This window comes from Chelonia mydas, chromosome 2 (assembly GCF_015237465.2).
Source record: "Chelonia mydas isolate rCheMyd1 chromosome 2, rCheMyd1.pri.v2, whole genome shotgun sequence".
Classification (NCBI taxonomy): domain Eukaryota; kingdom Metazoa; phylum Chordata; order Testudines; family Cheloniidae; genus Chelonia; species Chelonia mydas.
The window spans coordinates 5,959,322-5,977,204 of NC_057850.1; positions in this window are offsets into that span (position 1 = coordinate 5,959,322).

The following is a 17,883-nucleotide window of genomic DNA, read 5'->3' on the forward strand; positions in this document are numbered from 1 at the left end:
CTTAGTGTCATCCATGAACTGCTGAGGGTGCAACCCTCTAGATCATTAATGAAGATGTTGAACAAAACCAGCCCAAGGACCAACCCTTGGGGCACTCCGCTTGATACCAGCTGCCGACAAGACATGGAGCCATTGATCACTACCCATTGAGCCCAACAATCTATCCAGCTTTCTATCCACCTTACAGTCCATTCATCCAGCCCATACTTCTTTAACTTGCTGGCAAGAATACTGTGGGACACCGTATCAAAAACTTTGCTAAAGTCAAGATATATCACGTCCACCACTTTCCCCATATTCACAGAGCCAGTTATCTCGTCAGAGAAGGCAATCAGCTTGGTCAGGCATAACTTGGCCTTGGGGAATCCATGCTGACTGTTCCTGATCACCTTCCTCTCCTTGGAGTGCTTCAAAATGGATTCCTTGAGGACCTGCTCCATGATTTTTCCAGGGACTGAGGTGAGGCGGACTGGCCTGTAGTTCCCAGGATCCTCCTTCTTCCCTTTTTTAAAGCTGGGCACCACATTAGCCTTTTTCCATCGTCTGGGACCTCCCCCAATTGCCACCAGTTTTCAAAGATAATGGCCTTTGGATCAGGGCCTTAGCTGCACAATATCTTGAACTGCCTGTCAGGAACATGGAACGGCTGCTGTACAAGGAGAGAGGAATAAGACGGGGACTTTTCAGCTTGGAAAAGAGCCGACGAAGGCGGGATATGATAGAGGTCTATAAAATCATGACTGGTGTGGAGAAAGTAAATAAGGAAGTGTTATTTACTCTTTCTCATAATACAAGAACTAGGCGTCAGCAAATGAAATGAATAGGCAGCAGGTTTAAAACAAAAAAAAAGGAAATATTTCTTCACACAATGCACAGTCAGCCTGTGGAACTCCTTGCCAGAGGATGTTGTGAAGGCCAAGACTATAACAGGGTTCAAGAAAGAGCTAAATAAGTTCATGGAGGATAGGTCCATCAATGGCGATTAGCCAGGATGGGCAGGGATGCTGTGCCTAGCCTCTGTTTGCCAGAAGTTGGGAATGGGCAACAGGGGATGGATCACTTGATGATTCCCTGTTCTGTTCATTCCCTCTGGGGCACCTGGCATTGGCCACTGTCGGAAGACAGGATACTGGGCTAGATGGCCCTTTGGTCTGACGCAGTATGGCCGTTCTTATGTTCTTAAAAGGTGGCTGAGACATGCTTCATTTAGTGGTGCGATTTGTATGTCTGAGTCGAGAGGTACAGAACTGGAAGACTGCTTATAAATCAGCACTGAGTTTCAAGATACAACCACTCCCCCCTCATCCTGTTACATCGCCTGTATGTCTGCAAATGTACCCTCTCTTCCATGGCTTGACTCCAAATATTATGGGAGCACAATGGGACAGACCCCCCAGCTGGTGGAAATCAGCATAACTCCATTGACCTCGGTGGAGCTATGCTGATTACGCCGGCTGACAGTCTGGCTCTGGTGTGTAATGCTTTCAACAGCATTTTCGAGGAGTGAAAAGACAAAATCAATATTATGAACCAACAAGCGCAACTGACTGGGGTAAGCAATGAATGACTCGTGTAACGTCCTCCAGCAGGAGACCGAGTTTGGCTGCCAAACAGCAATTGTGGGTGAATGGACTGGCAGTTGGAATGAAAGTCACTCTGTCAGAAATCGCTGTGTGACCAACCCAGAAACCCATGGTCAGAAAATACACCTGGGTTTTTCTTATTGCCCACTGAGCTGTTCATTTCACCAAAAACACATTCCATGCACGTAGACACACACAAGGCTGATGAGATGGAGGGAAAAGGGGGACAACTCTCTTGGGGTCCTGAGCTCTGAGACCCCCCTAATCTCTGTAACTGGGATGAAGTGGAAAGGGGTGGGATATACTGGGGCCCCCAATTTCTCCCAGTGGGGCTGCATACACACACACACCTGCACCCAAGCACAAAATCCCCAAAGCACGTGGATTATAAAACCAGAGAAAGAGAAATTAAACCAAGTGGCAAAAGGTGTTTAATTCCCACCGGGAACCACTATGCCAAGCTGGGGGAGGTGGCGGGGGGAAGGTGGTGACAGGAATTTCACCTGAGTCAGGTGATCAAAACGCTGGACATTTGAAAGAGCCTGGGCAAAGTCAGAGGGAACAGAAGTTAAACCGGAAGAAGAATAGCCTGGTTGGGTCTTGGGACTTGGCTACTGCTGTCGATTTTATGTGAAAGACACTCAGATACTAGGATGATGGGTGGCTTGATAAAACCCTAGATAGTTGGATAGATTTCCAATAAGATTGGAGCATCTCTCCTCTGAAAATCAAGCCCCTCAGAGGTGTTTCACCCCCATCCAGAACCGGTAATCACTTGTGTAAACCGTGGCTCGATCTCACAAGTGCAGCACTACCATCACGAGGTTGCATGTCCCTTTAAGAGTGAGGCTATGAAACTCCTCCCCTCTCGCTGTCCGTTACCCAGAGAAGCTCCCTGATAGGACAGAGTGAAGTTTGCGGAACTGTTACATCACTGGTCATGCAAGTAAAGGGGACCAGCTGACGGTGTCTGCCTGACCCAGAGACGGGGCTAGCCCTCCAAACGGCTTGTACTGTGCACAGAAATGCTGCACGGGTCGGTGGCGCGAGCGTAAAGGGCCTTCACCTCAGTGAGAGTCTTTCCGTTGACGTCTGAGGGTTTTGGCTCAGGCCTTGAGGACAGAGGCACACACACGCCAGATGTGATGCTGGTGTCTGATCTCTGACTAAGTCTCCGTGCACCTGCAGTCGGAACGTAGGACGGGAACGGACCGCCTGGGTCATCGAGTCTCCTGTCCATACATTGATCAAACAGTGCGCTTTAGCCCCATTGTAGAGATGGGAAATTGAGGCGTAGGGAAGCGAAGGGCTTTGCCCAAGGTCCCACAGGAAGTCAGTGGCAGAGAAGGAATTTAAACCTGGGACTCCCACCTCCTAGGTCAGAGCGCTAACCACTAGACAATCCTTCCCCTGTATTCAATGCAGTGCAGCTGTGCTGAACTGCCCTGTTCGCTGTACACCTCAACAATATTTCTGGCTTACCTGGGTCATAAAACTATAAGGGGATTAAAGCCTTTGAGTGGCCCCGCCCCAACAAACTCTGCACATCTGGGTTTTGTAACCACATGTTGCTCGCACTGCTATCTGCGTCCTCTCTCCCTTGCCCCCTCCGTTTGCGTGTTATCCCCCTATTTAGTACGGCTTGTCTGGAATAAGATAATCAGCTCTGCAGAGCAGGGACACTTTTTTCCTGTATGTTTGTACAGCACCGACCACAATAGGGCTCAAACCCTCCAGGGTCCTCTAGATGCTATCACACTATAAGGAATCAATAAATAATACTTACCAAAGTGCCTGAATCTAGTCATGGGATGACTGGGGAGAAAAGAGAGGAAGAAGGAAAGAGCCATGTTTGATAGATGCTAGTCACGTCCCTTAATGTCTTCCAGGAAGGTACTCAGATACAAAGGTGATGGGCAGGGTTAGAACTTGAATGGAATGGAATCCAATAAAATAGAAACTTACATTTAGAGAGCCCCTAGCCCTGCTGGAGAGGATCCCCAAAGACTGGAAAATGCACTGGCTGAGTTAGCCACTTATCCAAAGGCTGTGTGCAAAACCATACAGAAATGACTGCTCTCTGTCCCAGACTGTTGAGCTGCACCCCTGAGAAAGCATCAGAAATTTCTGGACACACGCCTTTGCGTTCCTGTCTCCCTAGCTGTGCAATCAGCATGTGCTTTGTGGAAACAGAGCCTCGCTGGGTTCACCTGCCCCGAAACCTTGCAGAAGGGGATGGAATCGTTTACTTAACAGGCTCCCTGTAACGTCAGTGGCCATTGAAGCAGACCTAAGAAGAGTGGGGGGCTTATGTGGTGATTAGCTGACTTTGTCCCTCACCTTGTATTCTTTGCCTGTACTCCAAACATTAAGAATGAAACAGTGGGTCTACCTGTCCACCCACCCATCCAGAACCATGCAATGGCTATCTAAGGGCTATTACAGAATCATACAAATGTAGGGTTGGATGGGACCTTGGCAGGTCATCTAGACCAGTCCCCTGCACTGAGGGAGGACTAAATATTATCTAGACCATCCCTGACAGGTGTTTGTGTAACCTGTTCTTACAAACCTCCAATGATGGAGATTCCACAACTTCCCTAGGTAATTTATTCCAGTGTTTAACCACCCTGACAGTTAAGAAGTTTTTCCTAATGTCCAACCTAAACCCCCGTTGCTGCAATTTAAACCCATTACTTCTTGTCCTGTCCTCAATAGTTAGGAACAATTTATCACCCTCCTCTTTATAACAACCTTTGACGTGCTTGAAGATTATTATCATGTCCCCCTTCAGTCTTCTCCAGATTAAACAAACCCATTTTTTTTCCTCATAGGTCAGGTTTTCTAGACCTTTCATCATTTTTGTTGCTGTCCTCCAGACTCTCTCCAACTTGTCTACATCTTTCCCAAAGTGTGTTACCTAGAACTGGACGCAATATCTATCTAATCATCATCTAATCTAAGCTTATCTATCTGTACGTCCATCCATCCGTCCAACTCAGACTCTTAACAATGGTAAATGGTAATCCTCTGACATAGCCTGGGGCAAGGCCAAAGAAGGACTATTGAGTTTATCCTGTTGTCACACAGCTGTTTTCTGCTGTGTTATTCCTGCTCCGCATCGCGGTAACTGAGATCAGACTCAAGCCTCCTGGGGGGCCGAGAGATGTGGGACTAGTGAGCAGGGCTCCATTTCTAGCTCTGTGCTGGGGAGCGATTGATAGTGACTGAAGCATGCTGGCGCTGGGAACTGCCAAGACCTACTGAACGAACCTCCAGCTCAAAACTAATAATAAGAAAAGAGAGACTGAGCGCAAAAATAATTAAGGGGAAAGATTTAGAGAGGTTGCGATCTAATAGACAGCCTGGAAGTGATAAAGGAATTACCTAGCTCTAACAAGGCCTCTAAGCCCCCTAAGGAACTGAGTGGAATAGAATAATAAGCTAGTTACTGAAGGAAAAAAGGGAAGGTTATTATTTCTGAAATATTTAGACTAGCTGATTACATGTCAGCTCCCTTATAATCTCAAGAATATATGCCTGAAACACCCAGCGTCCCATAATGTAGATAGATAAGTGGGGAAAGACTCTGAAACATCAGCTGCTTTCCATAAACCTCCCAGTTCAATTGGCTGCACTCAGAAGTCCCCAATAAAGCAGCAGCAACAACAAAAGATACGCAGCTGACTTCCTACCAACTGTGACTTTTGTCCACAGCTGCCTTTTTCATTCTAATTGTTTCTGCAGTTTCTGTAGCCTCAGGTAAGGGCTGTGCTCCTGCCTCCTGATCACCGGCCGTTAACACATCAATCAGTTCTTGATTTGTAGCTTTCTTTCTAAAGCTTATTCCCTTTTCTGAACACAAACCTTCCAGGGCTTTTTTTGCCAGGGCCCTCATATGCTCTTTGCTCACCCGTTGCAACTGCCTTTAACCAGCCAAACTCTCAATACCAAAACTCAAATTTGGATAGTTCTGATCCAAAGCGTAACTGACCTGGTTCTGTGGATCCAAGCATGATTACGCCACTGTGACGGTGCTGCCTGTGGGAGCCAGCTGAGGTCAATGCATGAGGGGGAACTGCAAACAGAACAGGGCAGCTCCTAGGCAGGCAGACCATCCAGAGACAGGTCAGGTACTCTGCAGGGCGGGACTGCAGGGGAGCGATGGAAGGGTGTGGAGGGATTGTCAAGGGTGCTCAGATAATGTGGTGGTGAGGGTGCATAAGCAGAGTGATAGATGGATGGGACAGAGGGATCCATTTATGATAGATAATGAATGGATGGATGGATACTATATGTGAATGGATGGATACCATAAGTGGTATCCAGTGACTTGGAACATGACTGAGAACAATTTGCTTAACTCTTTGTGTCCCTGAGTTTAACCTTCTACAAACACAGGGCTACTAATCAAAGCTGGTTAGGAATTTTTCAATTAAGTTTTTGTCATCAAAAATGCCGATTAATTGAGCCCGAAGCTGTTCGTGATACAGGATCAGATTCCATGAATTTCCTGCCTGAATTTCCAAACTGTCAGAACATTTTGTTTTGATGTTTTCTAAATGAAAAATTCCAACTTTCCGACTGGAAATGATGTTTTGTTTTTAAGTCCAAGCTAATTGGACTGAAAAAGCGTTAACAGAAAAGGGGAAAGGTCAACATCAAAATGGAACATGTGGAAATGATTGAAACAAAACCTTTCGAACCCAAACAAAAACTGGTGTTTTGGTACGTGAATATTTTCAATATTTCAACTTTGCCTCCCAGTTTTAGATGGGAAAAATTTTAGAACCCTCAAAAATAGTTGTGGGACGGGAAAACCATTTCCTGCCCAGCTGTAATAACAATACTTACAGGGACTGCCCAGATATCAGATGATTGGAGCAGCGTAAAAGATAGATAGATAGAAGAGGGGGTGTATGGGATAGATAGATAGATACTGTCTGTAAATCATGCTGAGTTCCCTGCATGAAAAGGGCCATGACCGGGCAAAATCTGTTCATTTTATTCATCTGACTCAATTTGCTCTCTCTCTCTATTTAAGACCCAACCTGTGTCTTGGTTGTGAAGAACTTGGGCTAGGGCACACTAATTCCTTGACTCTGTTATGCACACGGGACATTTTCAGTAGTTCGATGCAAATCACTGGGTCTCGGAATCAGTTCAATGACACTTAATTTAGAGTGCTAAAAAATGCTCACCGTCAGAGCCTCTTGCTAGTCACCTGAATAGCACTGCTTTTTTCTCCTAGATTACAGAGTTATTGGATTGAGACTAGCTGGTCTCCTTGCCAAATCCCAGCTCCCTTATCTTGCTAATTATAGATGGAAAAAAAGTGGAAACTGCGAATATTAATTTCCTCTAAAAGTGGCAGCAATCTTTGATGAAACTTTGGCAGGTGCTGCAGCGACAGCCCTGCCTCGTGGCTTTTGAGTCACTTAAGGACAAAGCATGAGATCTCTTACAAAACTAGCCCCTAAGAACTGTGGCAACCTCTGATTGTTAAGGGTGATCTTCACCTTAGTCCAGAGTACCCGCACAAAGTCACATTGAGTGCCAAGCTCTTTGAGAAATCTGACCTCACTCGCAGGTGCTGAGTGCTTGAAAATCCATCCCTTACAGATTAAAATAGGGCCTACATGATGCCTTCTGTACAGGGCCAGATTTCACCCTAACCAGTGTTGCCAACTCATGGTTTTATTATGAGGTTCATGATATCTGGAGACAGATCCTCAGCTGGAGCTGTGACAGTTTACACCAGGATTTTCCATTTGGTATTTTGCTTAAGGCCTTAGCTCCTGGAGTCATGCTATTTTCTGTGGCTCTCAGCTTTCACTAAAAATAACAAGTAAGTTCCTAGCCCTCGTGGTTGCAGAAAAAAGCTTGAAAGCATGACTCTGGTGTATCCTACGGGCTCAGAAACCCCACAGCAAAGAGAAAGAACTCAAAATGTATTATTAAAAAACAAAACACTCATGGTTTTTAAGCCAACCATATGCGTTTGCAGCCTGTCTCATGGTTTTGGAACATTTGGGCTTGGCAATATTGTGATCAGCTGGCCTGACAATGCAAGTGCATGAGACCTGGATCCACAAAGGGGCTTAAGCCCTGTGACGTTCAGTGTCACAATGCCTGGCTTTCAGGCTCCTAGGAAAATTACAGGAAGAAGACTGGTTTCACAGTGGCAGCCGTGTTAGTCTGTATCCGTGAAAAGAACAGGAGGACTTGTGGTACCTTAGAGACTAACAAATTTATTTGAGCACAAGCTTTTGTGGGCTACGCCCACTTCATTGGATGCATAGAATGGAACATATAGGAAGAAGATAGATAGATATATACCTACAGAGAACACGAAAAGGTGGAGTAAGAGGCTAATTAATTAAGATGAGCTATTATCAGCAGGAGAAAAACACTTTTGTAGTGATAATCAAGATGGCCCATTCAGACAGTTGACAAGAAGGTGTGAGGATACTTAGCACGGGGAAATAGATTCAATAAGTGTCAAGAAGACTGTGATCCACAACGCCTGAATTAGGTGCCTAGGCTCCCTATACAATGAATGTGGGGAAATGGGCAGCTTAGAATGAGATCTGCAAAGCCAGCACGGTCGACGGGGAGCTGCCTAAGCTAGCCAATAGGAGATGCCTACAAGAGGGGTGTTGTGCTAAGCCCCCCCTTTTCTGAGGGAGTTTGGGACCTGAGTCTGGGCTGCAGGACGCAATCCATGAACTGGGAGACAATAGGTGCTCCTCTGCTTAAATCACATGCAGGGCCTGATCCTGGAGGCAGGCTCAAAGGCTGCCTACATTTAAACAAAGGAGGCAGACAGCCTCACTTATAATGCTTAGCCTAGTGATGTAGGGCAGTCACCTGGGAGGTGGGAGATCCCCTTCTACACCTGTTTAGGTCCCCCTTCTACTCAATGAGGAGAATGGATCTACCACCTCTGAGGTGAGAGCCCAGAGCCCTCTGGTTTGAGCACTCCCCTGAGGGATGGCAGACCCCTCTGTTGGATCCCTTCTCCTCATCAGGCACAAGGATGCCTGGAACTGCCAGTTTCCCACATCCCAAGTGAGTCCTCTAACCACTGGGCTAATGGTTAGAAATGAGGGCCTCTTCCTGCCGCGGCACGTAGATCCAGGTGGCTTCTGAGCACAGCTACCAGAATGGATCCTGCACGCGAACGAGGTGGAGGAACGTCTGTCTCGCCCAGGTTTGTGGATCACTTTTAGGAGATGCCCAGATGGCTACAGGAAAGCAGCAGTGTGGGTGGCCCAAGGCAGGAACTTAGGTGTCTACAGAACTTCTACTACAAAAACTCAGGTGCTGAGTGAGTTTAGGCATCTCTAGGATTAGGCGGCAGCCAAGCAGGTGTTTTGCGGATCACAGTGGCACCTAAAAACAGGACTTAGGCGTCTAAGTGTCTTTGTGAATCCGGGCCGGAATCCTTTCACTACAGAGCAAAATAAATTAGATTTTCACTGCCATCAAACTACCCTTGCTCTGTGTGTTTACATTTCCAGGGCCTAGAGCCATAGATTCTCTGCTTATGGTTTTGAGTAGTTTCCATCAAAGCTGGTCACGTTTGACTCCATTCCCTGGGATGAATCTGCTCCATGAGATGAAGGCAGAGGAGTACCCAGGATCCAACTCCAATCATCTTTGAGTGATTTGACTTTTGTGAATATTTCTGCACACGTCCAGGGTAGTGGCATAAATTGGGTCTGGGGGGAGAGAGCGCTGAAGGATGATGTGGCAGTGGGAGCTATAACTTTTGACCGATCATTTCCAAACACTGTAGCATTTGGTTGTGTAACCCTTCTGCCTGTCAGAGTTGGCAGCAACAAGGGCCGGGTTCAGTATCTAGGGATTCCATTCTAATAACACAATGCAAAACCGGCTCGAGCCCCCACCCAGTGACCTGGGACAAATATACACCACCCCTGCTGGGTGCCTCCAAGAGGCAATACTTCCCCTCTCGCAAGCACGTAGTCTGAGTGTAGCAAAAAGCCTTTTAATAACAGAGAGAAACAATGTGGCATTATGTTGGGGAAACACCACCAACAGGATTCATAATACAACCCATGAGCAAAAACCCCACCCCAAGCAAATTGGGGCATGTCCTTTCCCTTTGGTTCTTGAGTCCAGCAACCCAAAATCACCCAAAGTCCCAAAAGTCCAACGACCCAAAAGTCTCTGTCCCTGGTCAGGGCAGCCCCAGAGTTCAAAAGTTTGTCTGCAGAGTTTTACCTCCCAACCTGGATGGAGATTGGGGGTGGGGGGGAGGTTTAAGGGTCACCTTACGTGGTCCAAATCTGATGGCCCCACCTCTCCATGGGGCTCCGCTCTGCCAGCCGCCCCATGAGTTACTCTAAGCATCCAACAAACTGCTCTGCTCCACCAGCCGCTCCGCTCGCCGTCCCGCAAACTGCTCCACCATACATCTTCAGGCTCCCCCACTACTTAACACAATGCTCAGTGATTTCAGCTCTTAGTCAGTTCAGCTCTTTTGTGATTTCAGCTTGTAGTAGGGGAGCCTCAGTGCTGGTGCACCATTAGCCCAAAGTGAATTCAGCTCAGCAGCCTGTAACTAGACTCCTAATGGAATCAAAATTAGCTCTGATATTCCACAGTAGAGAGAGGAGGAAGTGCAATTAGCATGTAAGGCCCTCTCCAGGGGGCCCATGCCACCAAGTGTTAATACCTGTTTGTTTCCAGCCTCTCAATTCACAGAGTTTTGGAACCCATGTCCCTTGCCTAGCGAGTGCTACTTAGTTGATGGCAAGTCCCTCCATCATAACAAAAGGCCAAGTACAGTTCCACTGTCCTTGATTCCCATAATCAGGGTAATAACAATTTATTCTTCCTGCCCCAATAACAGAGACACTGGGGATACCACAGCAGCCAAAGTGACCATTTGGGCAGCTATGGCCTCATTCTAGGAGGGGTGGGTGTGCCTAACCTGGATTTGTGCTGGAAATGGCTCTACTTGAGGATCACTTTAGATAAGCTGTTGCCAGCGGGGGAGTGAGGTGGGAGGAAGTTTTGTTTCATGGTCTCTGTGTGTATATAATGTCTTCTGCAGTTTCCACGATATGCTATGCATCCGATGAAGTGAGCTGTAGCTCACGAAAGCTCATGCTCAAATAAACTGGTTAGTCTCTAAGGTGCCACAAGTACTCCTTTTCTTTTTACGAATACAGACTAACATGGCTGTTACTCTGAAACCTATGCAAATGAGATCAGCCCCTGAAGTTCTTTTCCACAACTTGCCACACCTCACCACCAGATGTCAGGGTGGAGCTCATCCTGACTCTGCTTACATCTGTTTTAAAGAGTTTTTGTAAGGAAAGCACAACATTCTCTTGCCATGTTAGCTAGGCTCCCTGAAGCATCCTTCTGATCTTAACTCTTTTTCAATGCCATATTTTATTTGCAAAGTAACCTAATAGCCAGTTCTTCTTGGACAGTCTGCTCTGTCTGTCTTGCACCAAATGAGGTTTGGAGCATCATCAGTGCAGCATTGCCAACTCGCATGATTAACTCACACCATTTTAGCACAAGTCTTGTTTTCTTGTTTCTCCAGCTCCTGGAGTCATGTTAACACAGGATAATCTCCATTTTCTTTTTTTTTTCTTTTTTTGGAAAGTCAGTTTCTAGCTCCCATGGTTGCATAGAAAAACTTAAAAATATGAAGCAAGTGAAACCAGAAAGTCAATAAAGAGAACCCCAAATGTATTATTTTTTAAACAAAATCTCATGATTTTAAGAAAATCTTGTTATTTTGCGGGGGGGCTGACCCATGAGGTTTGAATGCTTGCAATGCAGCTAGTATCAGAACAGGACGAGCAGAAAGATTGCAGACCTCCTGCACAAAGAGAAAGGAAATATGATTTTGTAGTTACAATGGTAGAGGAGGGTTCTGAGTTCTATCTCCATCCCTAGCTCTTATATACTGTGCTTTCCCAGCTTTGCGCTCTTTTAATGTGCTTAGTTTCACAACACCCCTGTGAGTTAGGAAGTCGCTATTATCCCCATATTTACAAACAGGGAACTGAGTCACAGAGAGACTAACTGTCTCTCCCAAGGTCTCGTACAAAGTTCGTGACACAGCAAAGAATTGAACGCACATCTCCCAAGTTGTCAGTTAATAACCTAGCCATGGAACCACCCTTCCTCAGCTGGTCCTGCCTCCTTCATGGAACTCCAGCATCACCTTAGACAAGTCACCTTCCCTCTATGTGCCTCTGTTCTCTCATTCGCAAAAGAGGGATCATTTATCTACCTCCCCTAGTGCGGATTCTGACGAGTAATGGCAAGCGCCTGAGAAATGCCAAGAATTATCCAGCAGGCAACAAATCAGCTTGCATCAGCTGTTCGGTTTGCAATGCTGACTGGTCTGCCTGGGCGATTATAAATCATTGCTCAGCCGTCATCAGGAAAGCAGTGTCCAGGAGTACCCAAGGAACGTGTTTTGCCGGAACGACTCATCTCAGACAGCTCTCAGAATGCTGCTGAATTCTGAGCAGAGAGAAGACTTGTGTTCCTGCTCCAACGCTCCCACCAAAGATGGTGTCATAAAAATAAAGGGAAGGGTAACCACCTTTCTGTATACAGTGCTATAAAATCCCTCCTGGCCAGAGGCAAAATCCTTTTACCTGTAAAAGGTTAAAAAGCTAAGATAACCTTGGTGGCACCTGACCAAAATGACCAATGAGGAGACAAGATACTTTCAAATCGGGAGCGGGGGTTGGGTGGGGGAACAAAGGGTCTGTCTGTCTGTGTGATGCTTTTGCCGGGGACAGAACAGGAATGCAGTCTCAGAAACTCTGTTAAATTAGTAAGTAATCTAGCTAGAAATGCAGTAGATTTCCTTTTGTTTAATGGCTGGTAAAATAAGCGGTGCTGGATGGAATGTATATTCCTGCTTTTGTGTCTTTTTGTAACTTAAGGTTTTGCCTAGAGGGATTCTCTCTGTTTTGAATCTGATTACCCTGTAAGGTATTTACCATCCTGATTTTACAGAGGTGATTCTTTTACCTTTTCTTTAATTAAAATTCTTCTTTTAAGAACCTGATTGATTTTTCATTGTTCTTGAAATCCAAGGGTTTGAGTCTGTGTTCACCTGTACAAATTGGTGAGGATTTTTATCAAGCCTTCGCCAGGAAAGGGGGTGTAGGGCTTGGGGGGATATTTTGGGGGAAGATGTCTCCAAGTGGGCTCTTTCCCTGTTCTTTGTTTAACACGCTTGGTGGTGGCAGCATAGGGTCCAAGGACAAGGCAAAGTTGGTACCTTGAGGAAGTTTTTAACGTAAGCTGGTAAGAATAAGCTTAGGGGGTCTTTCATGCAGGTCCCCACCTCTGTACCCTAGAGTTCAGAGTAGGGAAGGAACCCTGACAGATGGTCTCTTGGTCTCTTTTCTCCAGTGGAAGATGCTCCCTTCCCTGCTTGTTTCTTTGGAGTGTTATTATAAAGTACTCCAGCAAGCTGTTTGTGAGACGGAGCACTGCTAACTGCAGGGAGCAATAGAGAACAACAGTAATTTATAAACTCAAAACAGACGGGCAGACGAGCCCCTGGTAATAAATCTGGTTTAAAGCACAAGTAAAATTGCTACTGCTTTATAACGTACCGAACACGCTTGTCTTCTTGATGGCTGCACCTAGAAGAAACCACATCATAAGTGCAGCAGCTTCCTTCCTCTCCACCTGCCAATCAACAGACCGTTTCATTAGGTACAGATGCTTGCACAAGAGTTCATTGCATGACTCTCCCCGGGCTTGAGAATGCCTTGCACCGTTGAGGTCTTGCATGAAAAACCCTTGCACAGACACCTGAGTGCACAGGAGCGCATGGCATGGGTGACCCCTTGCGTGCAGGATTTCCTGCATGAGAGTGCATTGCACGGGTCATCCCTTGCACAACAGCGCAGTGCAGGAGTTACTTCCTGCACGAGAGCACCTTGCACAGGTGACCTCATCCGGTTTGGAAAATGAGTCAGAATAGCGTCAACTAGTTTGTCATTGGAACTGAGTGATGCGATTGGCTGAATATTCCCAGATGCATCATTCATAGAGTTATAGCTGTAAGGCCAGAAGGAACCATAACAATTTTCTAGTCTGACCTCTTGCATAGCACAGGCCAAAGAACCTCCCCCAGAAATTCCTGCATCAATCCCATAACTTCTGTTTGGGCTACAGCACATCTAGAAAGACACCCCAGCTTGATTTAAAGTCTCCAATGGTGTCTCTACACTGCAATTAGACAGGCCCATGCCAACTGACTTGGGCTCCCGGGGCTTGGGCTGCAGGGCTGTTTAATTGCAGTGTAGACCCTGGCAGGGTCCAGGAGCCGGGGCTCCAGCCCAAACCCAGATGTCTACACTGCAGTTAAACAGCCCCTTAGTCCAAGTCAGCTGGCATAGGCCAGCCAAGGGTTTTTGATTGCAGTGTAGACAGACCCTGAGTTATAAAGAATCCACCACACCCACTGGTAAATTGTTCCAATGTTTAATCACCCTCACTGTTAAAAATTAGCACCTTATTTTTAGAGTGTATTTGCCTAGCTTCAGCTTCAACCTTTGCTTCTTCTTGTGCCCTTGCCTGCTAGATTATAACTGCGGTGAGGTGGGGGACATTATATACATCAGTAAAAGATAGAGGTAGCTTCAAGATGACAAACTTCCATCTGGGTCCAGGTCTCAAACACTTTTGAAGGTCAGGGGAATTCAAATCCAGGGTTCTGGTTCAGCCAATCTCTTAATAAAGAGCCTTGTCTAATAAATTTAGACCTGCCTTTGTGTTAGTATTCCTACAATAGCATGGAGATGCACCAGCTGAAATCAGGGCCTTGCTGTGCTGGGCGTTGCACAGACATATAGTGGGTGTGCTGTAGCTGTGTCAGTCCCAGGACATTAGAGAGACAAGGGGCGGGCGAGGGAATATCTCATATTGGACCAATATGAGAGACTGTTGGTGAGAGAGACCAGCTTCGGGGCTCGGAGAAGAGCTCTGTGTAAGCTTGAAAGCGGGCGTCTCTCACCAAGAGGAGCTGGTCCAATAACAGAGATGAACTCTCCCGCCTTGTCTTGCTAATATAACAAGTACGTCCACACAGCCGATGGGGAGTATGATTCCCAGTTGCAGGTAGACAGACGTGGGCTATCCTGGCTTGAGCTAGCACGCTGAAAACAGCCACGTGGCTGAGGTGACCTGGGCTAATCCCACCCAACCAGCTGGGTATGGACTTGGGTGGATAGCCCAAGCGGCTGCCAGGGCTGAGGATTCACGCTGAGCTAGCGCGTCTGTCTACCTGTGCTGGGAATCCCACCTGCCATCTGCTGTGCCGACAGCCCCATTGAGAGAACGTTCCTGCCCCAGAGAACTTGCCACCTAGAAGGTGGTGGCTTTCTGACCGGTGTCATTGTGTGGGTGGGAATCTATGCCATTAACTCATCAACTCCCAGGGAAAAGGGGAGGGTTCTTTCACCTTGGCCCTTCCTAGCTGCTCCAGGAGAAGAAATCAGAGCGATCTGCGTACCTGGAAAGATACTTCCTTGTAAATTCTCTCTCACAGTTTCTGGGAGACTGTGATGGGGGCTGGGGTTCCCTTTCCCGGCACACAGTCCTCAGACACTCCCCTGGCAGGTGCAAACTCCCCTGGCAGGTGCTGTATTTTTACCACTCTCCAACTGCTTGTTCCCCATGGCATAAGGCTTTTACCTTCTCCCCAGATGCAATGTGAGAGGGGGGGAAGAGATCTCACCTCCCTGAGAACCTGGGCGTCTCTGGCCCTTCATTCCAGCCTTCCCTTCCCACCTCTCTTGGAACTGTCCTCAGCTCGGGAGCTGAATCACTTTGTTAATTAATTAATCACCTGGTGCTTAATCAATTAGCTTCTCAGTTTGGCCCATGTTGGATGCATACAACGTGCACAGAGCAGTGAGTCAGCTGCAGTGCTTTAATGAAGATGCTCTTTAAGCCAACAGGAGAAAGCTTCTCCCATCAGCTTCGTTAATCCACCTCCGCGAGAGGCAGTAGCTATGTCAGCGGGAGAAACTCTCGCTGTCAATACCAGCGCTTAGGTCACTATAACCACCTCGCTCAGAGGGGTGGATTATTCACCTCCCTGAGTGATGTAGTTCTAGCAAAAGCGGCAAAGAGTCCTGTGGCACCTTATAGACTAACAGACGTAGTTCTACGGAAGTCATTTTGTAGTGTAGACCGGGGCTCGCTGTATCAGGATTAACTCTTACTCGCCTGGCTTTGTGACACATCCAGCTGTGAAAAGCTCAACGCCAGCTGAACAGGACAAAGGACTCCACCCCAGCTCCTAAGGGAATGAAGGTGACAGATTGGGATCTCCCCAGGTGTGGGGAAGAACAGAAGAAGATAAGAATGGATCAAACCATGCCTCCATCTAGGTCATACCCCATCTGACAGTGCCCACTACCAGCTGCTTCAGAGGAAGGTGCAAGAAAAGTGGGCAGTGATGGGTTAATCTGTCCCCAGGGAATGTTTCCTCCTAACCTGCCATAGTTAGAGGTTGGCTTAAACCCTGAACGATTCCTCTAAGTAACCAGGTTTGCTAGCAGCATCTGGCTACTGGTTAGCATTCCTGACTTTACTCCACTCTGCTCTTGGGGGCTATGACCTGCCCCCGCTGGACTGAGCTCATGAATTTTAAGACGCGTAGTGAGCCACATAATCCCTTTTCCATCATTTCTTTGGCCTCTTCTCTTGCTTCCCCCACCATCCTGTGGAACTGCAGCAATGGCTGAAATCCCAGCTTCTCTGCCCAGAACAGTCTGCCACGCTTGGCATTGTCTTTTACCCACTGGTCTAGATGGGAAAGTGGTTTGGGTTTCAGTTTAGTTTTTTCAGCATGCGCTGCCTTGCATACAACCACAAAAGTTCTTCTCTGGAGCAATCCGGGCCTTTTAGCTGGCTTGAATTAATCCCCTTTGAAAGCGGCATGACTCTCTTCTGGAGTGACCTGCACCACGGTAAGGATTGTGTGGATGTGCAAGGCAAAGTCAGGGCTCTATTTTGGCATGCACACCACAAGGGAATGACACCATCTTAGAAGCATAGAAGATTAGGGTTGGAAGAGACCTCAGGAGGTCATCTAGTCCAACCCCCTGCTCAAAGCAGGACCAACCCCAACTAAATCACCCCAGCCAGGGCTTTGTCAAGCCAGGCCTTAAAAACCTCTAATGATGGCGATTCCACCACCTCCCTAGGTAACTCATTCCAGTGCTTCACCACCCTCCTAGTGAAATAGAGTTTCGTAATATCCAACCTAGACCTCCCCACTGCAACTTGAGACCATTGCTCCTTGTTCTGTCATCTGCCAACACTGAGAACAGCCGAGCTCCATCCTCTTTGGAACCCCCCTTCAGATAATTGAAGGCTGCTATCAAATCCCCCCTCACTCTTCTCTTCTGCAGACTAAACAAGCCCAGTTCCCTCAGCCTCTCCTCGTAAGCCATGTGGCCGCAGCAACCTCATCATTTTGGTTGCCCTCCACTGGACTCTTTCCAATTTGTCCACATCCTTTCTCTTGTGGGGGGCCCAAAACTGGACGCAGAACTCCAGATGTGGCCTCACCAGTGCCGAATAGAAGGGAATAATCACTTCCCTTGATCTGCTGGCAATGTTCCTACTAATGCAGCCCAATATGCCATTAGCCTTCTTGGCAACAAGGGCACACTGCTGACTAATATCCAGCTTCTCATCCACTGTAACCCCTAGGTCCTTTACTGAAGAACTGCTGCTTAGCCAGTCGGTCCCCAGCCTCTAGCGGGGCATGGGATTCTTCCGTCCTAAGTGCAGGACTCTGCACTTGTCCTTGTTGAACCTCATCAGATTTCTTTTGGCCCAATCCTCCAATTTGTATAGGTCACTCTGGACCCTATCCCTACCCTCCAGCATATCTACCTCTCCTCTCAGCTTAGTGTCATCTGTGAACTTGCTGAAAGTGCAATCCATCCCATCATCCAGATCATTAATAAAGATGTTAAACAAAACTGCCCCAGGACAGACCCTTGGGGCACTCCGCTTGATACCAGCTGCCAACTAGACATTGAGCAGTTGATCACTCCCTGTTGAGCCCGACAATCTAGCCAGCTTTCTATCTACCTTATAGTCTATTCATCCAGCCCATACTTCTTTAACTTGCTGGCAAGAATACTGTGGGAGACCGTATCAAAATCTTTGCTAAAGTCAAGATATATCATATATATATGTCTTGGGGTTGCACATAGAGGGATGTTTCCCATCTATTTCTGCACCAGCTGGG